Source organism: Peromyscus maniculatus, chromosome 6 (assembly GCF_049852395.1).
Source record: "Peromyscus maniculatus bairdii isolate BWxNUB_F1_BW_parent chromosome 6, HU_Pman_BW_mat_3.1, whole genome shotgun sequence".
In the NCBI taxonomy this organism is placed as follows: Eukaryota; Metazoa; Chordata; class Mammalia; order Rodentia; family Cricetidae; genus Peromyscus; species Peromyscus maniculatus.
Genome location: NC_134857.1, coordinates 37183735 through 37209734, shown reverse-complemented (window position 1 = coordinate 37209734; position 26000 = coordinate 37183735). Strand labels below are relative to the sequence as shown.

The 26000-nt window shown below is 43.6% G+C and overlaps 1 pseudogene across 1 annotated transcript; it reads left to right on the top strand.

The window, feature by feature from the left end:
- Window positions 1–16953: 16953 nt before the first annotated feature.
- On the top strand, window positions 16954–20018 carry LOC102922357 (RNA exonuclease 1 homolog pseudogene; annotated as a pseudogene). Its single transcript, XR_013052058.1, has one exon. The product of XR_013052058.1 is annotated as an RNA exonuclease 1 homolog pseudogene (transcript).
- The last annotated feature ends 5982 nt before the right edge of the window (window positions 20019–26000 follow it).

The following is a 26000-nucleotide window of genomic DNA, read 5'->3' as shown; positions in this document are numbered from 1 at the left end:
AAAAGACAAAATTATAACAAATTTAGTTCTCCACATCTTGACCTCCTTTGCCTTTCTGAGGTTCCCAGCTGTGTGTTCCAAATATGGTTCATAGTGTCTCTTCCTAACCATGTAAACAGGCTATTATGATAACCAGAGAAAAAGAAGCAAGTTGCTGGGGCAGTCTGATTGGATGCAGCTCCTGTCTTTCATATTTGAGGAGTAAGTGCTTGTGGTTGGCTGAGACTCAGCTACTTATGATAGTTAGTCCTAGTCAGGTTATAGATCAAGTTAGATAGTAGTTCCCTGTGTATGAAGAAATCTCTAGGTTTAATTTCAAACATGTACAAAGACAACTTTGGGCTAAAGTTAATTCAATTAACAAATGCACTACAAAGGAAAACTATAGGATGGTTATGGTGGGAAGAACTAATTGTGCATGGTAGAGGACATTTAAGGTAGACTCTTGAGTAAGCGGGGATCAGTGGGGCAAAGGGTCAGGGCAGAGTTCCTGAGCTATTATAAGCAGACATAATGGCTATGAAAGGCCTTAAGACCTAGCAAACTAGGGTTGAGTCAGGGAAGCAAAAAAAGGCTAATTGATGCCTGAACTCAGACTGAGAGTGAGTCTGAACTGTCATCCAGAGGCTGAGTGGACCAGGACCTCATTTTCTGTGTGCCTTTAAGGTTTATCAGATTACAGCAGAGTGAGTTTAGCTATTGTAGGGTGCCTGTGAGATGAACATACACAGCATACACAGAGGTGTATGAGCAATAAACATTTACACTAATCTTGCTAGCACTTTTGTTCCTAAGATCAAAGAAGCACTTTTTCCCCTTTGTCCTGTGACGGCATTTTCATCTCAATCTGAAGGATAAAAGTTGGAGTTGGCCTTTGAGGGGGAAGTAAGTGTAATGGGAGATAACTCTGGAGAGGGATTGACTCATTCTTCCTCTGGATAGTAACCACAGGCCCTAAAGACTTGAAGATTAGAGGATGAGGACTTGGAACTTGGCAGGAAGAAGTTTATGTTCTTTTGTGGAGTTCAAAATTAATAGGCCATGTCTGAAGAGTATGTTAGCCCCACCGAGGCCAGGAACTCGGAAAGAATAAAGGTCCCCTTTCCTTCCTTTTCAGAGATACAGCCAGAGAGTCACTCAGAGTTGGACCAGCAAGAAAACAGTATGTGATGGTGTTTATCTCAACTTGACAAGGCTCCAGCTTGCCTGCTGGGATTACTTAGCCCTTGGGCATGCCCGTGAGGGGTGGTGTTGATTGCATTAATTGAGGTTGGAAGACCCATCCTAAAAGTGGTTGCACCTGGGTTTGGATCTTGGCCTATATAACAAAGTGAGCAGAAGCAAGCTTTTATTGCTGTCTTTCTGACTGGGGGTACAATGTGATCAGGTACCTCAAGTTTCTGAGGCAATAACTTCCAATCCAGGGGACAGCCTATAACTTTGCACAATTAACGGAAATACACCCTCCCTTGAGAGGGCTGCCTTTGTCAGGGTATTTTACCACAGCAACAAGGAAAGAAACCAAGACACGGCTCTGTGTGCACCAAGTATTTGAGGTTTCAGTACAGGTTAGCATCGCTGTTAGGACAGCAGCAGCATAGGTCTGGAGAGCAGCACTGAGGCCACAACCTGCCACCGAGCTTTAGAGGTCAACTAAAGGTCACTTTGATCCTCCTCTCAGCCAGTGTCCAGTAGCAAGTTCCTGTCACCAGAAAGCAACAGCCTTTCATTTTCCTTCTAGATCTCACATAGATGCTTTTCACTGACAGACTAGTGGCAACTCAGAAGAAAATGGATTCCAGATCTGTGGCTCAACAAACAAAGAAAAACCACCACCACAACAACAAAATGCCTGTGTAGGTATATGTGTGCTGGCACTTAGTGAGTGCAACGTGACCGAATGGGAAACAACAGAAGCCGAAGAACAAGGCTTGTGTATGAGAGCTGACAATGACTGGTACTTCTGTGGTGGCGCATACACATCGAAACGGTTCTCTCCAAGACCGACACTGAGCACTGAATGGTGATTCAAATCTATAATACACAAGGTGCTAGAGATCTGTATTTTAGAAGGAAAAATGAGGTGAGGTAAATTGGGAGAGGAATGATGGACAGGTAGGGGTAGTAGATCAAGGTTAGGGAAACTCTTTGTTCAAGTGGCAGAAAGCAAGTGTTTAAGGCTCTGTGGACCATAGCATCCATGCTGTGGCTGTTTAACTCTTTGATATCAGCCATAAGAAACATGTCAATGAACAGGCATGGCTGTGTGCCAATAAATTCTGTTTCATAATAGGGGATAAGGGGTACAGCAATTTAGAGCACCAAGGAACAAGGTCGCTGATCATAACCACCTGTGGTGGTTTGAATGAGAATGGCCCCCATAGGCTCTTAGGTTTGAATACTTGGTCACCAGGGAGTGCACTGTTTGAAAGGTTTAGCAGGTATGGCCTTGTTGGATTAGGTGTGTTGCTGGGTGTGGGTTTTGAGGTTTCAAAAAGCCCATGCCAAGCCCAGAGTCTCTCTCTTCCTGCTGCCTTTGGATCTGGATGTAGAACTCTCAGCTACTCTGTCTGCCTGATCCCCCCAACTCCTTGAGGAAAAGGGACTAAACCTCTGAAATTGTAAGCAAGCCCGGATTAAAAGCTTTCTTTTTTATAAGAGTTGCTTTGGTCATGGTGTCTCTTCAAAGCAATAGAACACTGAGTAAGACACACCCCATGCAGAAAGTTCTCTAAACTTGAGTAACAAATGTTCAGACTGTCTGACAGATAAATGCTATACATGTTGAAAAGTCAGCTAGGGATAACCAATCTTTCTTTACAAATCTACAAACATCAGAAATGGAAACTTTATATTTTTCCAGGCATCTATTTGTTCAGTAAATCTTCTGTAATCCTGAGATAATATTGTTTCATATATATACACCATATATATATATATATACACCATATATATAACTTTATGCATGTATATTTATGTGTGTACATATTTATATGTTAAAGCACAGGTGCTGAACTATGTATGTTTCATGGAAAACACTGTCTTGTGATACTCAACTTAAAGTATTTGGATGTTTCTTGTGATTTCTGGATCCTTTCCTTCATAGCAATTGGCTGACATCACGGTTTCTTGGGTTTGGCCTCGCAAATGGAACTCAGATGGCTTCCTCAGATAAGGAATTCCTAGGGAAAATACTCACTGGAAGTAAAACTCTTGCAGAGGTGTGAGAAAGGGCAACTGTTAGTTAGTCTATAATAACAGACATATTTTTTTTCCTGTGGAAAAACCGTGAGTGTCTTAACACTTTGGTCACCCCAGAGGATATGGATACATTATTCCATAGCAAAACTGAAGAAGTACTTGTCTCTTGGAGAATATATCGTCCTGACTTATCAAACTCTGGAATTTCAAAACAATCCATCTTGAGAAAATGCATGCTGTTGTTTAAAAGTTTTAAAACATTCCATTCTGCAGGAAGTTTCTAGAAAGATAAACTACTCAACTAGCTTCAGGAAGGTCCTGAAACTGACTAGATTCACTAGACCCCTCCTTGCCAGAGTAAGCAATAAGAGCTGAGAGTCCCCCTCAGATGGAAGGAAGCTGAGCTGCAAGGAAGACTCTGATACCAGACCAGCTGCCTGGAAGAAGCCGAAACCATCTGAGCTGCCTGGGAGAGGTTTAGATAACTGAGGTTCAACCTATTGAGCTGCCCGTGGGCTGCCCAGTGTGCTCCAGGTTCCCTGCTTTGTGAGCTGTCATCCATGCTGGGGTGGGCTTTGGTGATGCAGCTGTCCTGAGGATTTCTGCTCCTATAAGTAACCCCTGACCCATATGCCTGTAAGTAACCCCAATAAGATTCATTGGTTCACCAGGGTGGACTTTGGTGGTATCTGGACTTTTAGTCTGTTGTGGGTTCCCTGTATGGGGTGAGTAGACATGAGCTTTGCATCGTCTCAGGAAAAGTTCTGTCGCACAACAGATGCAAATGATGTTCATATACTACTTATATAGGAAATTCTCTCTCTTTTTTTTCAAAATTCTTTTTAAATATAATTAAAGGCAAGAAAAAAATGTCCTGAGTGAAGAGGGGTTGTTCCAGCAAAACCTTATGAAGGATTGGTGGAGTCGTGGTACAGGATAGTCCTTGGGCTGCTGGACACCTGAGCACCAGTGCTGTGTAAAGGAAGCTGCATCCTTTGCCACAGCAGCCCCCCCCTTCCATGCTTACTGTGACCTGTAACCTTTCCTTCACCCAAGAGGGGTGGTTTATGAGGAAGCTCACAGAGCTGCTATGATTTCTTAAGACAACTAAAGCCAGCTGTATGTACACCGTAGCGCATTTTATTTGGTAGGATTTTATGTTCTAAGGGAAGCCAAGCCATCACAGACCTCGGAGGAAGGGTTTAGATAGGGTTGTCATTTACCACTGCAGGAAGGAGACCGGATAAGTTCTATGGGGCCAGGCTTCAATGAAAGCAATCTATAGCTTCAGTTGCACGTTGGTGAACAGGAGAGCGCAAGGAATTCAAGGGTGTTCTGAATTCCATTGAGCATGCACAGCTAGTCATGTGAGTGCTGATTGACAGGAGGTAAGTTATACCTGCCTTGTTTTCAGTGCTCTAGCGCCCCACAGCCCCTTTTCTTTTGATAAGGTCTCTCACCATGGTGCACAGGCTGTTGTCCTTCATCTCACCATAGCGCCTCAGCCTCTTGAGTGCTGGGCACCTTTTATTTCTGAAGTTGTTTGCAATGAACATACAAAAGTCCCATGACTAGTTTTATATTTATTACATTTAAGTGCACCTTGGGATGAATCTAGAACCTTATCAGTGTCCCTTTCTAGTTTTAGAAGTATTTGTGGGAAAGCATTGTTACAAATTGGGAATGCAATGGTTGGAATATTTGTGAATCCTGTGTTCCTTGCAAAGCTATAAGGATTTTCATTCTTGGTTAGGACTTTGGGGTGGAGCACATAATAGTTTTTCCAGAATTTTCCTATATATATATATTTTTTCTGGACCCAGTAACCTAGGAGATAGTGGTGGTGGAGGTGGCGGCGGCGGCAGCGGGGGGGGGGGGGGGGGGGGGGGGGACACATACAAATTTTCAGTGATCTACTCTTGTCTCCTCACTGTCCCCAAGTGTGGTTTATTTCCCTTAAAATGTCAGGGGAGAAGAGTTCTTGGACAGACGGAACTATCGTTTGATTGTGTACCGGATGGACACTATTCCTCACAGCACAGAGGTCTGTCAGTGGTGTGTCAGAACGCTGATTCAGGGTGAAGGATTGCCCCACTGCTATTAAATGCAGGGTGCCAGCACTGGGGTGCCGCTCGGTGGTAGAGCTCCTGCCTGCACGAGCAAGGGCAGGGTCCTGAATTTGACCCCCAGCACCCAAACCTAAAACTAAGCCACGCCTTACTGCCTCAGGGACAATACTCATATCAGACTATTTAAACCTAAAATGTAGTGCATACATTAAAAAAATGTTAGTGAAATTTTTTAATGTATCATTCACAAATCCCTACTTGTTTTTAAACCCTGGGAAGCCTCCTTGTTCAGATTTCTGCAGCTTATTTAGTGCTACTGGTTTTGTCCCCAACTCTGTTGGTTCAGTGAAGGTGAATTCCTTTAGGCCCTGTGACTAACATCTCTAGATTTGAAGATTATCTTATGAGTTCATTAGAAAACTTTGGAACAAAATGAATTCAATACTTACTGAGTATTTAATGCAGTCATACCTCTAGGGAAATACACTGACTCCTGATTTAGTGGTTGGCTGCAAAACATTCTGGCAATGAAAGGAACTGGGATAAGCATTCTTTATTAGGAAAAAAAAAAAAAAACCCAAGGGACCCTGAGGCCCCTATAAGACAGAGACAACTTCAGCTTAAAGTTTTCTTCCAAAAAACATGACGTCATTTGTCTGTTGGTAGAATTTACCATTTGTATTCATAAGAGTATGATATAAAGCTTAAGACAGACTGCACCTTTGGCCTCTAAAGGTTTTTAGTGGATTCTCTTCAGAAGACAAATTGAAAGAGTAAAAATCTTGGGCGTGTTTGCTCAGGGCACGAGTTGGGAAAACCTATGTAGTCCTGAAGGATTTTCCTGAAGGAAAAGAAAACTGTGGATTTGTGGATTTTTAACCGGGATGCATCAGAAGGAAATTTAATCTGTGCTCCAGAAGTCATTCTTGGTAGTCGTCAAGTGTTTTCCCCATTACATATTTTCATATTTGTGCTGAGATAACGTTTTAAACATTTTGAAAGCACAGAGAAATGCTCTGGAAAAAGGGGACCTTGTCCTTGCTCTGTTTCCAAATCCCAAGTAATCATAACTCATGGTTTTGGCCAGAATGTTGTTTTCCTAAGACTGCTGTCCGCACACATATTGATAAATTGATGTAAGAGTTCTTGGCCACATTTCTATCAGTGTTCTGTGGTGTGTGAATGTGTGTGTGTGTGTGTGTGTGTGTGTGTATGTGTGTGTGTGTGTGTGTGTGCAGTGTGTGTATATATGTGTGTTGTATATGTCAGTGGTGTGTATGTCTGTGGTGTGTGTATGTGTGCTGTGTGTGTGTGTGTGTGTGTGTGTGTGTGTGTGTGTGTGTGTGTGTGTGTCTATCCAACACTTGCTCCTTTGAAATCTTGCCTCTGGCTGGAGACAGCATGTTGAGTCGCGAAGAAGGCTGTCCTGAGGCATCTGTGTTTGGAGCAGAAGAGTGACTTCTGAACCATCTCCTAACTTCCTGTACTTCTTTGTCGTCTAGAAACCATCCTTGCTGGAACACTCCTCCATTGCTGGTGGGAGTGCAAATTTGTACAGCTACTTTGGAAGTCAGTGTGGGAGTTTTTCAGAAAACTGGGAATCAATCTTCCTCAAGACCCAGCTATACCATTCTTGGGCATATTCCCAAAGGATGAATCATACCACAAGGACACTTGCTCAGCTATGTTCATAGCAGCATTATTCGTAATAGCCAGAACCTGAAAACAACCTAGATGTCCCTCAACCAAAGAGTGGATAAAGAAAATGTGGCACATTTACACAATGGAGTATTACTCAGCTGTTAAAAACAAGGACACCAGGAAATTTTAAGGCAAATGGATAGAACTAGAAAAAGTCATCCTGAGTGAGGTAACTGAGACTCAGAAAGGCAAACATGGTATGTACCCACTTACAAGTGGATATTAGCTGTAAAATAAAGAATAACTATGCTACAGTTCATAGACCCAGAGAGACTAGGTAACAAGGAAGGTTCATGGGGGAGGGGGACTCCTGGATTTCCCTAGAAGGAGAAATAGAAAAGATTTTGTGAGTGGACTGCGGGTGGGTGGGGATGGGAACATGAACAATTAGATTGGGGGGGGCGGGAGGGGGGAGATTACTGAGAGAGATGACTGGAAAGGGGGGGCATTTCAAAGTCAGGTAAAAACCTGGTGCTAGGAAATCTCCCAGGAATCTACAAGGATGCCCCAGCTAAGACTCGGCAATAGCAGATATGTAGCCTGAACTGGCCATCTCCTGTGACCAGATTGGTGCCTAGCCCAATTGTCATCAGAGAGGCTTCATCCAGCAACTGATGGAAACAGATGCGGAGACCCACAGCCAAACATTAGGCAGAGCTTGGGAAATCCTGCAGAAGATGGGGAGAAAGGGTTGTAGGAGCCAGAGGGGTCAAGGACATCACAAGAAAACTCACAGAATCAACTAACCTGGTCTCATAGGGGCTCACAGAGACTGAACTGACAACCAGGGAGCCTCCATGGGACTGACCTAAGCCCTCTACATATATGTGACAGTTGTGTAGCCTGGTCTACTTGTGGGACTCCTAACAATGGGGGCAGGAGCTGTCCCTAATGCTTTGGCTGGCTCTGGGGACCCTACCCCTCATACTGGGTCTCCTTGCCCAGCCTTAATACAAGGGGAGGTGCTTGGTCTTACTGCAACTTGATATGCCATGCTTTGTTGATACTCATGAGAGACCTGGATTGGGGGGTGGGAAGAGAGGGAGTTTCGGGGAGAGGGACTTGGGGTAGAGGAGGGAGGGGAAACTGCGGCCAGGATGTAAAATAAATAAAATTATTTTTTAAGACAAGAAACCATCCTTGCTTCCCCCTTCTCTCTCTCTCTCTCAGGGAGGAGCCTTTTCCAGCCCTGCGATGTTCCTCCTTTTCATCGTCTTTTCAGTCTGATGACAAGACTGTAGGTTTCCAAGTGACTAAGTGACTTCTTCATAACCCCATCATTTTGGTAATCCTCCTGCTCCCCTTTCTCCCCTGTCCCCTCACCTCCCTCCTTGAACATTTCCATCCCTGATACCCTCCCCCGCCCCTTTCAGGTCACCTAAGATCTACTATGATGCCCAGCCCTTAAAGCCTCCTGCTGCCCACGGGCTCTTCTGAGCTGGCACCTAGAGAGACTCTTATGTCGAACACACAAAACGAGGAGACTCAAGGCAGGCTTCACATGTGAGGAGAACACTGGCGCCTCGGTTCCTGACCTCCCCCAGTATAATTTTTTCATTTCGTCTATTTACCGCCTGGTTTTATTTTCTCTGCAGCTTGATATAACTCCATTGTGTGGCCATATTATCTATTTACCATTTGGTGGACATCTAGGCCAGTTTTATTTCCTGGCTATTATAAGTAGAATGCCAACAAGCATGAATGAGCCACCAAACCTGGTTATTGTTTAAAAGTACAATTTTGAGAGTTTAAGAGTTTTAATTCTACCAAGCTTCTGTTCAGTTGCAATAATTGCTTGATTATCAAAACTAAAAGATGTATTTCTGAATCAATAAGAATTATTAACTAGCAAGAAAAATATTTAATCAGTATTATCTGAGTCTTAATGATAAATATTTGGATTTAATTCCAATTAAACTCATAGAACAAAATAAATGTATTAATATGGTTTAAATTTACCCTATATATTTATAAAACATAACCTTTATTTGCAATTCTACAAAGTTACCACTTGAGCCATTATATCAATTCACTTAACTAATAGCAATGAATTACTTAACACAGAAAAATCAAAATGGCTGCTGATGTGTCTGTGGTCCCTGCGCCTTTGATAGGCTTTTAGGAGATTGGAACTATACTGAAGGGCTCACTTATGCCTTCACATTGTGTGACAGAAGACATCAGCCAGTGCTGGGCAAACCAACCCGCCGCCAACAGAGGTTATGCCGGGGTATGTAAGAATTCAGGGCAGAGCCATATTAGATTTTTTGGTGACAGAGAAGGGACAGGAAGTTCTTTTCTTAGTAAGCTGACCTGGGAATCTTATACAGCATCTGAGAGGACTAGGGTCTGACTCAACTGTGTCTGGTTCTGTGGGGAGTTACCAACTGTTAGATCCTTTTCCATGGATTCCGTTTCTAAAGAAGGGCAGCCTTCATCTTCTTCCAAGAAGACACAGTGTAATGCACAGTGTAATAATACACAGAGTGCTGTTCATCCTAAGTTCTGGCCGTACCCGGAGCCCAGGGACAGGTTCTGCTTGGAGGAATGGCTGGACAATGATAGAGTTGGCCTGATCAGGACTTTCCAAGGTCCTGCTCCAGTGAGAGTGGTGTCTCAGGGACAATGGCCTTCATAGTTATATTAATTTCATATCATATCAAAGGCTATCATATCAAAGTTCCACAGACTAAGTAATTTGGACAGTACCAATTTACTCCCCCATATTCTTGAAGTCAGAATTCCAAGATATGCATGCTGGGAATTTTCACTGAATTCTCTGCCATTTGCAATCAACATCAACTACGACACATACACACCTTAACCAATTTTGTTTCCTCATCTCATTAAAAAAAAAGATTTACTTTAAAATGTTTATTATGTGTGTTGGCAGGGATTGAGGTTGGGGGGGGAGAGTGCACCCGAGTGTGGTACCCGAAGAGGGCAGAATATATTATCAGACTCTTCTCTGAGCTTCAGTTACAGACAGTTGTGGGCAGCTTGTGTGGGTAGTGGGAATTGGACCTAAGACCCCTAGAAGGGCAGCAAGTGTTCTTAATGTATTCACTGCTGAGCCATCTCTCCAGCCCACTCTTAAGCTATTCCTTCCTCTGTCTATTTTCTCCTTCTTTCAGTATTCCTCTGGTGAGATTTCTGGTCCTGTTCAATCCTCACCAAAGGGATGAACACTGAGGCACTTTTGTCTCTAAACTTCCTGCAGAAAACATGACATCAAAATTGATCCTTCTGCCAGGCGATGGTGGCATATACCTTTAATCCCAGCACTTGGGAGGTAGATGCAGGCAGATCTCTGTAAGTTTGAGCTCAACCTGGTCTACAGAATGAGTTCCAGGACAGGCTTCAAAACTACACAGAGAAACCTTGTCTTGGAAAAAACAAAACAAGACAAAACAAAAATCAATTCTTCCTTCCATCTTTCCTTCCTTTTAAATTTCTTTCTTTTTTTCTCCTTCCATTCTTTATTTTGGTGTTCTTTTTTAGTGGTTGTGGTGGGAATTGGGTGGGCAGAGTTTCACGTAGCCAGGCTAGCCTTGAACTTGCTATGTAGCCAAGGAAGACCTTGAATTCCTTGACCTTCCTGACTCTGCCCACCAAAGAACTGGGATTACAGAGGCTTGTGTCATTGTGTGCCTGGCTGGCGTTTGCTTCTCTCACTTGGCTTTAATTCTCGTTCCACCTGATGTCCCCCAACTAAACACTGTGTTTTGAAGTTCCGTGACTATGTGTTGCTTCCGATTTCTTGTGGCTATCGGTTGTGTGCTGTCATTTATGTACATGGTGGGAAACAGTAACTTTTTTTCTGTATTTCAATTATACATTTTAAATGCACAACAAAAGAAGTAAGAGAAAACAAAAAAAGTAACAAGGCATTCCCCCAAAGAGAGACCAGTATATGGTACTCTCTAGAACACTGCCTTTCCTAGCTGCTTTTCTGATAGGCTACCTTGTCGTGGCAATGCATACTATAATTATAATATTTAAGGCAAATATATTTCTGTAAAATAATCTGTAATGAACATGATGTTTTGATATCATGATGGCTTGCGCATGTCCATATGTTTCTACTCATTCCCAACTAAGACCTTTGTCATCTATTAAAGATGCAAAAATAAATGTTACATACTATATATCTTATATGTAAATTTTAACCAGACTGCTTTTTGAAAATAGATTAATATAATTTGTTAATAAAGTTTTCCATCCCTAAAGATTAAACCACACACTCTCTCTAAATATAATTCCCAGGCACTAGAAATAAAAGAGCTGGCTCCCATAATACTTGAGGAGAATGCTCACTAGAGTAAAAAATAAAGACAAAGATTCCATCTGAGAACTCTCGAGGTTCTCTAGTGGCCAGGTCATCCCTGAGGACCTCAGCTGCCAGGATCCACTCACAGAATACTCTAATGGCTACACCCAGCCCTTCCAGATGCAGGTGGCCACCAAGATCTAAGTAAAAAGCCCAAGCTCAGGACTTGACATCCCACCAGTCCCCACCCTGGAAATCTCCATCCTGCTTCCCCTCAAACCCTATATAAACCCTGATGCCTTCTGCTCAAGTCTGTGCTGCTTCTTACCCAAGCAGAGGCAGCCACCTGCCTGGGCTTTTCCCCTCCAGTGATTATCTTGAGTGAGGTCTGTTGTGGGGTATGACTTTGTGGTATTCCTTCGCTCTCAACTGCCAGGATACCTTTCCCTTCAGAGCTGTAACCTTTGCACTGGGCCCCACCCCACCCCTCAGAGCAGAGATGTAACACTTACATTGGGGAATCCTCATGCACAACCCAGAAGAGCTGTAACACTTCATTTGGGGGAAGCCTTTCCACTCAGAGCTGTAACGTTCACACACACACACACACACACACACACACACACACACACACACACACACACACACCAAACACAGAAGGGGTGCTAAGAGGAGGGTGAAAGTGATGCACATGCAGTGTATCCATGTATGACATTCTCAAAAAGTTAAAGCATTTAAATTAAAAGAAAAAAAACCAGTATCTGGCTAATGCATAACGCAGTATAAATATTCCATATTATATTTATGTATACAAAGAATTCCAAACAACAATCAATTCCCGCTGGCACAGCCTGGAAGTCAGACAAGTTTAAAGCTCTAACTAACTGAAAATGTCTGGAATCAATTCCAAGAGATTCCCATGAAGCTTTATTACCTAAAATGACCCCCACTCACAAAAGTCCACAGTTTTAAACAATTTCGATAGAAAAGGCTTTGGCATTCCTCCTTGAATCTGAGGTTGTCTTTTTATCCCAAACCAATAAACCAAAGAAAAGCCAGAGGCATAGAAATATCAGCCTCATTTTCCACACGTGTTGTAGAGAATTACGCAGTTAACGGGAAAGGTTTCTATTCTTTGTGGCTCTGTGTTGCTCCATCCTCTTCCCGTGTAGAGTATGTATAGAATGTGGAACTGTATTTACCAACCTTTTAACCCACCATGTTATCAGACTTAGTGTTTCCCCTCTCCCACATCATCCTATATACTACCTCCCCTGACAAAAGCATGATGAGAAAGAAACCTTTCCCAAATTAATGTAGCACTAGTATTTTAGGATTCCCAGGTAACCTTTGCCTTTAGTAGTTACATAGAAGGATTTTAGCTCCATTCCACATATTTCTGACTATATTGGTTGCTTCTCTTGTTGCTGTGAGAAACGCAGCTTAAGAAGGGTTTGTGTGGGGGCCAGGATTTGAAAGTACAGCCCAGCACGGCAGCAGAGTCATGACACAGAGCTCAAGGCACTGCTCACATTGCATCCAGAAATGTGACATGCAGGGAAGAGTGGTACCGATCAGCTTACGTTCCCCTTGGTATTTCATCTGGGCCCCTGGCCCGTAGAATATAGCTTCTCCCGCCTCATGTAACCTAGTCCATGTAATTCCTCATAGGCACATCCACAGATTTATTCCCATTTCGATTCCAAATCACCAAAGTTTTATACAAGATACTGTATTTCTGTCTACTGGTCCTCTCTTCTGGCTACGTAGGCTGATCACACAAAAATTAAAAATGGGAGACTGGAGATGGGGCTCAGTTGGGAGAGTGATTCTAACTTCAGTTAAGTTGATGGTCTCTTTGACAACTGGTGTTGAGAAAATTATAAATCCATACACACAAAATAATAAATCAATAAAAGTAGGAAAACCCCTTCAATTTCTAAAAAATGTGCTGCTCTTGAGAACCAATGTTTTCAGGTTCTGATATGTGATTTGAAAATACCTTAAGCTATTTTCAAAAATTAACTTTACAATGTTAGAATTGCTTGTAATCTCAGCAATTGGAGGTGGGGACGGGTAAATCAGTTCAAGGCCATTCTTGGTTATATGGTGAGTTTGAGGCCAACTTGAGCTATATCAGACCACTGCAAGAGAAAAAAAAAATCAAGGCCAGCCTGGAAACTTGTTTAGATATTGTCTCAAGTAGAAAAGTGAGGGTTGTTATTATTGTTTAGTGGTAGAGTACTTGCCTAACACGGAAAATGTCCTAGGTTCAATTCCTAATATAGAAAAAAAAACCAGCAAAAAATTTACCTTTTTTAGGTCACTATTTAATTATGCTATAAAATTAGATTCATTAATGAAAGGGATGAATGGTTAATTTTCTATGTCCAAAATTAAACCAAGAGGAAGTCAACAACATCAATACACCCATAACAAATGAGGAGACTGAAAGTAATAAAAAACCAGCTTAAAAAATATCCGGGGCTAGATGGTTTCAGGGAAGAACCTGCCAGGCCTTCAAAGAAGATCTACAGCCAGTCCTTCTTAAACTATTAAAAACAAAACAAAACAGAAACGGGTTTCCCACACTCTTTCTAGGAAGCCAGTGTCGCTCTATTACCAAACCCAGGTAAAGCCACAAGAACAACAACAAAAAGAAAACTACAGGCCAATAGTCCTGGTGAACACGGACTCAAAGTGCACAATAAAATGTGTGCAAACAGAACACAAACATACATCAAAAGGATTCCCCACCATGAGCAAGTTAGCTTGATCTCTGAAATGCAGGAATGGTTCACCATGTGCAAATCAAATCAATAAATGTAAACCACATAAGTAGACTGACAGGGACAAAAATGGCAGGATCATTCCTATAGGTGCAGAAAAAGCCTTTGGCAAAATCCGACATGCATTCGTAATAAAAAACCTAGAGAATGCAGGGCTAGAGGGGACATACCTCCATACAATAAAAGCTATATCGGAGAAACCCACAGCCAGCATCCTCCTAAATGTAGGAAAGCTTGAAGCAATCCCACTGAAATTAGGAAAGAACTTGGTGATTTCCTCTTACCCCAGAACAATGGAGAAGATGAACAAAACAGCTAACAAACGCTGGAGGGGATGGAACAGGCCCCCAGACCTTAGCACAACTGATGTCCAGCAGGAGGCACCATTCTGACCTAAGAATCCAGCAAGGAGGCCCCAACACAACACACACACACAGTAGTAATATTATACAGACCACGCAGGTTGTATTTTGGAATATATATGCATACACATATATTCCTGTAACAAAAATTAATAACAAAAGATACCTGAATTTGGAAGAGAGTAGGAGAGGCACATGACGGGGCTTGGGGGAGGCAAGGGAAGCAGAAAATGGTGTAGTTATATTACAATTTCAAAAATAAATAAAAAAAAGTCACCATGACCCAGGCAATTTATAAAAGGAAACCTGTGATCTGGGTTTATGGGTCTAGAAGGTTAGATTCCATGACAGAGTGAGGCGTGAGGCAGGGATGGCTCAGAGCTCACGGCTCAAGCTGCAAGCAGGAGGCAGAGAAAGCTGACCTGAAATGGTGGCCAAGTCTTTGGAAACCTCAAAGTCCCCCTCATGACACTGTCTTTGTTACTTTACCTGTTGCTGTGGTAAAATAACTTTACAACTGGGCACATCAGTCATACTCCAGGGCAGGACCCATGCCAAGGAGTAGTTGGTGGTCCAAACAAACCAGACTAAAAGATTTTTTTTTGCTTGTTTGTTTGGGTGGAATTTTTTTTTGTTTCATTTGGGTATTTTTTTTTATTGATTTTCATTTTTTTTTAAATTTTTGGAGAGAGAAAGAACATGAAGTTTGGTTATTAATAAGGTGGAGAGGATCTGGGAGGTTGGGGGAGGGAAAAAAACATGACCAAAATGCACTGTATGAAAAAACTTAATTAAAAATATCCTGGCAAAAGCAATTTCAGGGAGAAAGTGTTTCTTCTAGCTCACAGTGCAAGGGTGTAGTCCAGCTTGGTGAGAAGATCAGAGTCAAGGGTTTGAAGCGGAGGATCCAGTGAGAGCTGGGTGAGTGCCAGTGTTCAGCTTGATTCCTCCATTTTAAGTCATCCAAGTCCCAGGCCTAGGGAATGCTGCTGTTGTTGCAGGGTTTCCCACGTTAGGTAATTATATAATCCCCAATCTTATCACTTACAAATGCACTTTGCCTTCTAGGATTACAGAACCTGTCGCAGTGTGTTTAACCTATGGTATGCATCCCGTAAGTTATTTGCTAAATAAAATCCATCCTTTCAATAATCCACGCCCACACAGCAGCATTCATATGCACAAAGACTCAATCTAGAAGTTTGAGACCAAGTTCAAGTGTTTCCTGAGTGAACTGCCACTGTTAGGTTCTAATTGATTTGTTATTTTGAAATTAATGAAAATGCAATTTACATATTTCTCATTTGAGGCAAAGTCTTAAGGTTTAAGAATAATTTAAATTGCCAGGCAGTGGCAGCACAATACTTTTAATCCCAGTATTTGGGAGGCAGAAGCAGGAAGATCTCAGAGTTCAAAGGCCAGCCTGGTTTACACAGCCAAGGCTACACTGAGAAACCCTGCCTTTGGAAAACAAAACCAGTTTAATATCTATGCTGTTTTACTTCTCATTTATTACTCGGTAATTGTGCAAGTACTGTTGCTAGCCCCAGTGACAAAAGTCCCAAGAAGTAGGTCAGATTACCAGGCAAGGATGCTGTAGGATCCTGTGTGAACTGCGTGAAGCTTCCCAACCTTGGTTCTTTCTGTGTGGTTCCCAAGATGATAGTGGTCATGCCCGGCTGCGGTGGTGCAAGTCTTTAATCCCAGCACTTGGGAGGCAGATCTCTGTGAGTTTGAGCCCAGCCTGGTCTGCAGAGAGAGTTCTAGGACGGCCGGGCCTACACAGAGAAACCCTGTCTGGAAAAACCAAACCAAAAAACAAACAAACAAACAAACAAAAAAAACCCAAACAACAAACAAACAAACAAAAACCCAAGCCAAAATAAACAGACAAACTCCACCCAAACCACCAAGGCTGTGGAATCGCTCAGGACCAAGAGCCTGATTTCAAAGTCAAAGCCTGGAATTTCAAAACCAATTGCTCAAGGTAGAAGATGCCTTTATCTCAGCAGTCAGGAAACTGAGGCTCGAACTCATAAATTCAAGGCAGGCGTTTTTAAGACTCTCTCAGAAATGGAAGAGATACAGGGAGGGAGGGTGGAGAGGAGAGAGGGGTAGGGGATAGGGTAGAAGCGGAGGAGGGAGGAAAGAAACATAAAAATACCCCACCCACTCAAAATAGAATCATAACTCCAGGAGATGGCCCCACACTCGAGTATATGGGTTGCAAGAAATTGGTCTCCATGGGTTTAAAACAAAATGAGGAAACAAAGTGCGATGGGTATGTAAGGGGGTGGTTCTGGATGGAATTGAGGTGGTGGCGATTGGGATCAAAACGCAATGTATAAAGTTCTCAAGAGAAATTACAAAGATATATGGTAAGATAAAAGTCAAATAAACAGGACAGAGTGGAACCAGGAATTCCCATTGATCCAGTAGCTCCACCCTTCCTGGTAGGAGGAGCCCAATATTCCGGAAGCTGTCTAGAGGATAGTAGATCAAATGTGATTGGATGCGTCGGGTAAGACTAGACAGGGATTTCCGCCCACCGCCTTGTCTGTAAGGACTCCAGTGAAGCCTGCCCCTTCACGCCGGCTCAGGGAGGCGAGGCGATTCCTCCGGAACTGCGGAACTCCTTCTCAAGAGAAGCATGAGCCGGAAAGCTACAGCACGCAGCTGCTTTGCACCCGTGCACCCCGAAGCCAGGATAGTGGTGGTCCTTCCAGTTGGGGACCTCCTGCTGTCTTGCTACCAGTGCCCCAGAAAGTGCTTCGAGCACCCCCATTTCGTTGTGGTCCTGGAGCCTTCACCGAGGCCTGGCCCTGGGGTGCACCCCTGCTGGCCTTTGGCTCCTTGGGCGTTTCTGCAGTGGCGACCCCAGCAGGATAGGAGGAAGCTGCTGTGCCCTCAGACGTCGCCGTCGCCGTCACGGTCTTCCTCAGCGTCAGCGAGAGGGAAGAGGAGACTTACCCACATGGCCAACAGCACCACAGCCGCCAAGAGGACTTTCAGCAACAACCGAGCGGCAGCCCAGCCGATGTACTTCACCTACGTCGTCACCCCGCAGCAAGCCGCCTACAGCTATTCCTTGTTTGGGGTGAAGAAGCTCACCCTCACCAAGGAGCGGAAGGACAGGATCCCGGCTGCCATGCGTCAGCACTACTTGGGCCTGTTCACCGAAGAGTGCCTCAAGTTCTCCTCCTCGCACCTGGAGGCCATCGAGAAGGCGCAGTCAGAGGAGAAGGTGGTCTACGACCGAAGTCCCGGCAAGGACAAGTACCTGAATGTCGCCCTGCACACCCTGAAAAAACTCAGGGGCCTGGTTCCCAGTGCCGTGCCGGGTCTCAGCAAGGCCACGCTGTACAGCCGCCTGAGGAGCTATATGCTCTCGGAGGAGGACCTCAAGAAGCACGGCTTCCCGTTCGCACACCCCGAGAAGCCCGGCTCAGCCATGCTCTTCAAGCAGGAGCAGCGTCGGAGTCCGACACACACGACCTGCTGCCGCTGCAGCACCGAGTATCGCGTGTCGTCCTCGGGCCGCTGCCTCAGTTCGGAACCCTGCGTGTTCCACTGGGGGCGCAGAGCCTTCGTCCGGGTGCTCGGGGGCTTCGAGTCGCGGTACTCGTGCTGCCAGGCGTCCCTGGGAGCCACAGGCTGCACGGTGGCCAAGCAGCACGTGCAGGACGGCAGGAAGAACAACTTGCATGGCTTTGCCAAGACCTTCCCGAAGAAGGACTGGGAGGCGCACGCGGGGATCTACGCCCTGGACTGTGAGATGTGCTACACCACGCATGGCCTGGAGCTCGCCCGCGTCACAGTGGTGGACACGGACTTGCGAGTCATTTACGACACCTTCGTCAAGCCCGACAATGAGATTGTGGATTACAACACCATATATTCTGGAGTGACCGAGGCCGACCTGGCAAACACCAACATTAGGCTGCGGGATGTCCAGGCCATGCTCCTGAGCCTGTTCAGCACTGAAACCATCCTCATCGGACACAGCCTGGAGAGTGACCTGCTGGCTTTGAAGTTAATCCATGGCACGGTGGTGGACACATCCGTGCTCTTTCCCCACTACCGGGGTCTTCCCTTCAAGCGCGCCTTGCGAAGCATCGCCTACCAGTACCTTAACCTGACAATCCAGAACCACAGCAGTGGACATTGCTCTATCGAGGATGCCAGCGCCTGCATGCAGCTGGTGACCTGGAAGATGAAGGAAGACGCCAAGTTCTTCTGCCCTCCTCAGCAGCAGGCCACTTGCCCGAAGTGTGCGCTGCAGCAGAAACTGGTTTGCATCAGCCGACACACCCAGACGCCAGAGGTGCCCGAGACGCTAGACAAGCTGCACCCAGAGGAACGAGGTACAGACCTACCTCACACTCCCCAGCTAGAGACTTGAGGACTTCTTGTGAATTGATTATAGGTTGTAGGGAGGCGAGGAATGACCTCCATAGAGTTGTTAAACTTTTAGTCCAAGCCTGATGCATTGCAGAGTTATCTGCTACCTTGTGGGGCAAGGCTGGGTACTGCTTGCCCTGTTGTGGACGCGAGAAGAGGATGAGTTCAGTTTAAGTCACGTCACACCCAGCTAAAGGGATGAGGAGGAAATACCGCTGCGGGTTCCAGAACTTTCTCACAGAGCTGACCAAGGAAAACAGCCTGCCTGACTCAGAGGTGAGACCATTTTGATTCGACAAGGAGCGACAGAGCTGTTAACCGTGACTTTAAGATTAACTTTGCCTAGTAAAAGCAGCCCCTCCTCGTCTGTCAGGTCCTCAGTGCTTTGAGAAAGTCGATGAAATTTGTTGAAAATAGCTAGTTCCAAGCAACACTGATAACCTCTTAATTTTCAGGAGGTTGTGGTTTTTTGTTGTTGTTGCTCTTGAAGTTGAAATAGTTAGATTTCTTGGGGGGAGTAACTTTTTTTTTCTACATAACAATTATAAAATGCAAGTGGTGTTTGAATGATTTTAAAAACTTGGTTGAAAATTGATTGAATTATTTCCACTAGAAGATAGCATGGGCCAAAACACCTTTTATTTCTGCTTATGATATTTTTTAAGGAAATCAAATGCATTTTTGTCCTAACTATAAAGAAAGCCACCCTAGACCTGTGTGTTAAAGGACATTCTCTATTACGATGTACAAGCTTGTGTGTTTTAAAATATTCAAGGAGAGAAAATAACTTTTTATCATCCACCTTTTAGATGATATAGTTTAAGTTTAGTAAGGAATGTTAATGTTTGTGAAAGCCAATAAAACTTTATAAGATCTTTATATCTAAGTCAGGAATCAGAGCTAATTAGCATTAAGAACTTTGCATTTAGGATCTGTGTTAAAACGTTCAACTATTTTTTCCCTGCCTCACCTGTGGCTTACTGTGTGGCCCAGGCTGGCTCTGAAGTTCTTTCTGCTACCTCTAGAGTGTGATTATGTTTGTAATTACCATACCTGGCTAATGTTCCTCAACTGCTTTTTCAAAACTAAATCCTAAATTACCAGAGCAAAACTAAAGCAACAGCTCTATTCTTTGGACTAATAACTGCTGGCTGCCTATGTGATTTCTGGTTTGTAATCTTATGTCTGACTCTCAAATAAAGTTCTTTTCTTTTTTAAATAGAAATCTGTGCCCATGTGTTTGTTTAAATTTTATTATGATGGGATGAGGGTTTGAGTCAGGTCCAGGCTAGGGGACACTAGATGGTCAGGACAGGAGTTTGGGGCCTAGAATCGGGATTCCTGGACTTTAGAGGGGTCAGGCTTGAGTGCTCTGGCTTTCAGAATTTGCTTTCCCAATCCTACTTGGACCCCTGTGACTTGAGAGAGCAAAGGGACCCCCTTATCAAGCCCCAGAGCCTTCTCTCTGCCCCACTAGTCAGCTCCCAAATCACAACACAGAGACTTATTAATTATGAAAGCTTGGCCGATAGCTTAGGTTTGTTTCTAACTAGCTCTTATAACTTAAATTAACCAGTATCTTTTAGCCTACTTTCTGATGGCTTTAATGCCCATCCTTCTTGCTCTGCATCCTAGTGTCTCCAACCTTCTTCCCAGAGTCCTCTCTGTCTCCAGAAGTTCAGCCTTTACGTCCTGCCTAGCTATCGGTCATTCAGCTCTTTACTACACCAATCAAAGCCACACATCTTCACACAGTGTACAAATCTGCAACATTCACGTCTGGGTACTTGTTGTCACCGGATGGACATAGTCTGGGTAGGCTGTCTAGGCTGCCTTGCTTCATGTTCTATCCTTTAGAAGGCAGAGACAGAAAGTCTGTTTTTGTTGTTTTTGAGACAGTCTGCTTTGAACTGTGCTGAAGTTCTTATGTAGCTGAGGATGTCCTTGAACCGATTCGCTCCATCTCCCAATTGCTAGAGGGACCACTGTGTGTCACCACCACTGGCTAACATGGTGCTGCACCCTCAGCCCCTGTTTTTATAATTTTTATGTTTTGGTTCTTTGAGACCGGGTCTTACACAGTCAGGTTGGCTACCAACTCTGTGTGTAGCCAAGGAAAACTTCGAACTGGGATTACAAGCTCATGCCATCCACCCAGCTAGAGTTTATGTGCAAAAAAAAATGTTTGATAAAGATAAAACCCCAACTCAAATTGAGAATAGGATTGTAGCAAAAGAGGAGAATAGGATTGTAGGCATTGTAACCATACTGGCAATATTCTGTTTTCAATATTTCACCACTTAAACTTTGAGTTGGGGCTAGAGGTGTGGAAGGGACACCTGTGAAGCATTGCAAACAACAATTTCCGATGGAGTCTGTGAAGATAGTGTTTAATGAGTATTTGAAGCTGTAGGGAAGCCGAGCGTGTCTGAGTAAGCAGAGAGGCCTGCTTTCACAACAGGGCAGCGATGTAAGGAGAGCAAATTAACAGGAAGCAAAACTGTCCTGCTCTCTCTCCTTTAAGGGAACTTGAGTAGACATTCACCAAGCACCTCTGGCTGTTAGCAATTTACCAGAAAAAGCTTTACCGTCCTGTAACCAATACATTGAATTTTGGATCTTGAATTAAAATGATCATTCTTAACGTTTGTAAAAGTACAGATTTATTTGTTTTTAGAGCCTGGGTCTCTCTGAGTGGCCTTGGCTATTCTGGAACTCACTCTGTAGATCAGGTTGGCCTCAAACTCACAGAAATTCACCTACTTCTGTCTCCCAAGTGCTGGGATCAAAGGCATGGGCCACCACCACCCAGGCCGGCAAGAGTACAGATTTTATACAGTAACAATCATATCCTTAACCAATTTTTAGAAAGCATTTATTGCATCTGAGCTGTGTGCAGATGAAAATATTGTTCAATAACCCAAAATGGGAGAAACTGATAATGCAGATGCTCACTGAATAAGAACCTTCCTTTCAACTACTTTATTAAATATAGTATTAAATACATTGTGATGTTCTGGGGCAGGGGGTGACAGATTGAAGATTTAATGACAGCCCCATAAGATTGCCATAGAAGTCAGGTGTGGGAAGACTCAGTGACAGTCCCATAAGATTACCATGGAAGTCAGGTGTGGTGGCTCATGCCTGTAATCTGTCACACTAATGAGGTGAGTGGGTGTTCTACTGTAAATTCAAAGTCAGAGTAGTGTACAGTGAGACTCTGTCCACAGTGGGTGAAAAATTACAACACATTTAAAAAATTCCTGTTGCCTTGTGGCTTTATAGTAAGGTCATAACACAGTGAATTAGTCACATGTTTTAGAGCTGGTATAAAACTGCACTGTAAACGGTAAGCAATGCAATTACATGCTGAAAAAATATTTTGTTTTTCTTTTGTTGTTGTTTGTTTGTTTTGGTTTTTCAAGACAGGGTTTCTCTGAGTAGTCCTGGCTGTCCTGGACCAGGCTGGGCTCAAACTTACAGAGATCCATCTGCTTCTGCCTCCTGAATGCTAGGATTAAAGGCATGTGCCACCACACCCAGTTTCAGAATGATAATGATTAATGACTATGTTACTATTTATACTATACTTTAAAAATATGTATTTTTATTATTTTAATTATGTGTGTGTGTGTGCAGTATACATTCATGGGTACCAGTAAGGCCGAAAGAGGGAGTTGGTTCTCCTGGAGCTGTTAGTGAAGGGTGGTTGTGAGTGCCCACTATGGGTACTGGGATTGGATCTCTAGTCTTCAAGAGCAACAGTAAGTGTGATATGCTTTAAGATTACTTAAGACTGTACCCTTGCGTACAGAAAAGTTTACTGTGGAATAGTATCCCATGTGACATCAGCAGTAGCTTCAGACAGCCTATGTTCACTTTGAGTCAAGATCGCATGAAGATACCAAGTCACGTGATCGACTTGGTTTCTGTAAGTTCACAGTATGATAGTTGCACAGGCCTGACTAATTGGGCTGGTGACGTATTTCAGTCGGTAGAGTGCTTGCTTAGCCTGCACAATCCTGGGATTGTATCCCCCACACCACATAAAACCCCATGTGGTGAGTAGTACATCTGTGATCTCAGCTCCTGAGAGGTGGAGGCAGGAGGATTAGGATTTCAAAGTCATTCTTGGCTACATCGGAGCCTTGAACCCAGTTGGGCCAAAAATAAGTAAGTAAATAAATAAATAAATAAATAAATAAATAAATAATAATAATACTTTTAAAAATCTAGGTTATTAGGTTCATCACAACGTATATGTATTGTTAAACCATATTATTACCATGTTTGTTCTTACCAAAGAGGGCATAATTTATGTTAATAGATTGTGAAAGTAGAAGCCACCTACTACATGAGTTTAAATAAAACAAACAATTCATGGAGCACTTATGTCAAGACAAATTACTTGTGGCATCATTCGCCTTTCTTTGTTTAATAATGCACTGTTCTTAAATATCTGGACTTCCTGTCTGTTTAATCACAACAAATGAGAAAAGCAGCAGCTTCACAAGACCTGGACTTAAGAGTCAGAACAGCCGGGTGGTGGTGGTGGTGGTACACACTTTTAATCTCAGCACTCAGGAGGGAGAGGCAGGTGGATCTCTGTGAGTTCCAGGCCAGCCTGGTCTATAGAGCGAGATCCAAGCAGCCAGAGCTACACAGAGAAGCCCTGTCTCAAAACAAACAAACAAACAACAAACAAATAGGTGTCAGAACTGAGTCTGGACAGGTGCTCTGCGGTTAACAGCCTGGCCGCCCTTGCCCAGGCCCCAGGTCCAGTTCCCAGCACCCACATGGAAGCTCACAACTCTAGTTCCAAAGGAGTTAATGCCCTCTCCTGGCTTTTTTGGGCACTACACAATAAATGGCACACATAATACATACCAACAAATACTCACACACGTGAAATTAAAATAAATATATTCTGATTAGTGGAGGAGATCCAGATAGATGACCGTGAACCCAAGCAGAGTAAGAGTAACTGTAAGCATACGACACATCAAACCTGAGTGTCTGTAAAACTGTTCTCAGAATCTGCCTCAGGGCATTTCACTCCTGGCAATTATACATTGCATTTTTAGTGAAAAGTACATGTACTCAGTTGAAAATAGTTTTGTCTTTTTTAAATAGGACAAATTAAGCTAAATTGGCACATTTCCCAAGAAACTGAACTCAGTAACACACATTTTCTCTGACGAACAGTTTGCCTTTGATGGTTTAGTTTCTTAAATGTCTAGATTAGATAGGCTTTAAGGAATTCTACTTTCATTATTTTCAATTATGTGTATATGTGTTGGTCTGGATATATGAATTCCGGTGCCTATAGTTGCCAGAGGGATCAGGTCCCCTGAACTAAAGTTCAGGCAGTCATGAGTCACCTGATATGGGTGCTGGGAACTGAACTCGGCCCTCTGCAAGAACAGCCAGGACGCATGCTTATCCACCCAGCCATCTCTGCAGCACTGGTCAGATACGTTTGAACTTCAGTTGTGCTGCTAGGGAAGCTGAGGAGACTCCAGGCTGGCTCTTGGTGCTAGGAAACCGGTATGGACTAAGTGATCTTTTGTGTTTGGGGTAGAACGGAATGGCGACCTCCTGACCTGTACGTGAATATGATTTGGAGGGATGGGGAGTGTCAAAGTGAACTTATAAATCACCGGTCATTTTCCTCATTGCTTACCAAGTCTTAACTGTGTGTGATAAGCAATGTTGTCCACTTGATGCAGGAATTGAAATTCACCATGGAAACAAACCTCTAGGCATGTCGGTGAGGGAGTTTCTAGATTAGGTTGATTGAGAATAAGACCCACCCTAATTGTGGATGGTTCCTTTCATACACAGTAGAAATCAGAAAACAGTCTGAGCATCAGCTTTCACTCCTCTACTTCCTGACTGCAGGCCACCCCAGCATTCCTCCCTTGCTCTGATAGACCATCTGTAGGCCCAAATAACCCTTTGCTTCCCAGGAGTCTTTGTCAGATACTTTGCCACAGCAACTAAAAGAGTAACAAAAAGACCATGCCCAGAGCACACTTCCTAAGTAACTAATACACCATGCCCAGTGCACACCTCCTGTGTAAGTAACTCATACACCATGCCCAGAACACACCTTCTGGCTAAGGAACCAATACACCATGTCCAGGACAGACCTCCTGTGTAAGTAACTAATAGACCACATCCAGAACACACCTCCTGTGTAACTAATACACCATGTCCAGAGCACACCTTCTAGCTAATTAACTAATACACCATGCCCAGAACATACCTTCTAGCTAAATAATGCATTATGCCCAGAACATGTCTTCTGGCTAATTAACTAATGCACCCTGCACAGGACACACCTTCTGGCTGAGTAATGCATCATGCCCAGAGTACACTTCCTATCTATTTTGATACCTCCTTCAGTGGGCTATCACCTTTTCTGCAGTAGATCACTGTAACAAATTATTTGTTTCCTTTGGCCACATTTTGCTCATTTCCTAATGGATGTTTTGTTTTTGTGTTTTGAGACAGGGCCTCATTGTGTATTCCGGGTTGGACTAGAATTCATGTTCTTTCTGAGTGCTGGAATTATAACCACATGCCACTGTGTCTGATTTTACAGTCTGTCTTATGTATTAAATGTTTATATGCCGTTTTGATTACTTTGTTTTAAAATTAATCAGTTAAAGGTAGGTATGGTAGTACATGCCTATAATTCTAGCACTTGGGAGTCTGAGACAGGAGGATCCCGATTTGGAGGCCAGACTGGGCTAGACAGGAAGACTCTGGGGTTTTTGTTTGTTTGTTCTTTAAGAAAGAGAAGAACTAAATACTAGTTTTCAGGCTCAAGAGAAGGCTCAGTGGTTAAGAGTGCTTGCTGCTCTTACAGGGGACCTGAGTTTGGTTCCTAGCTCACAACTGCCTATAATTCCAGCTTCAGGGGATCTGAGACCCTCAGCTTCAGGGGACCTGAAACCCTTAGCTTCAGGGGATCTGAGACCCTCAGCTTCAGGGGATCTGAGACCCTCAGCTTCAGGGGATCTGAGACCCTCAGCTTCAGGGGACCTGAGACCCTCAGCTTCAGGGGATCTGAGACCCTCTTCCAATCTCTGTGAACACCATCACACATAACTTACACACAGAGATACATGTATACATAAGTAAAAATAAATCTTTAAAATTAATTTTCTAAGTTGACAAGCAAAGTTATATGTATTTATAA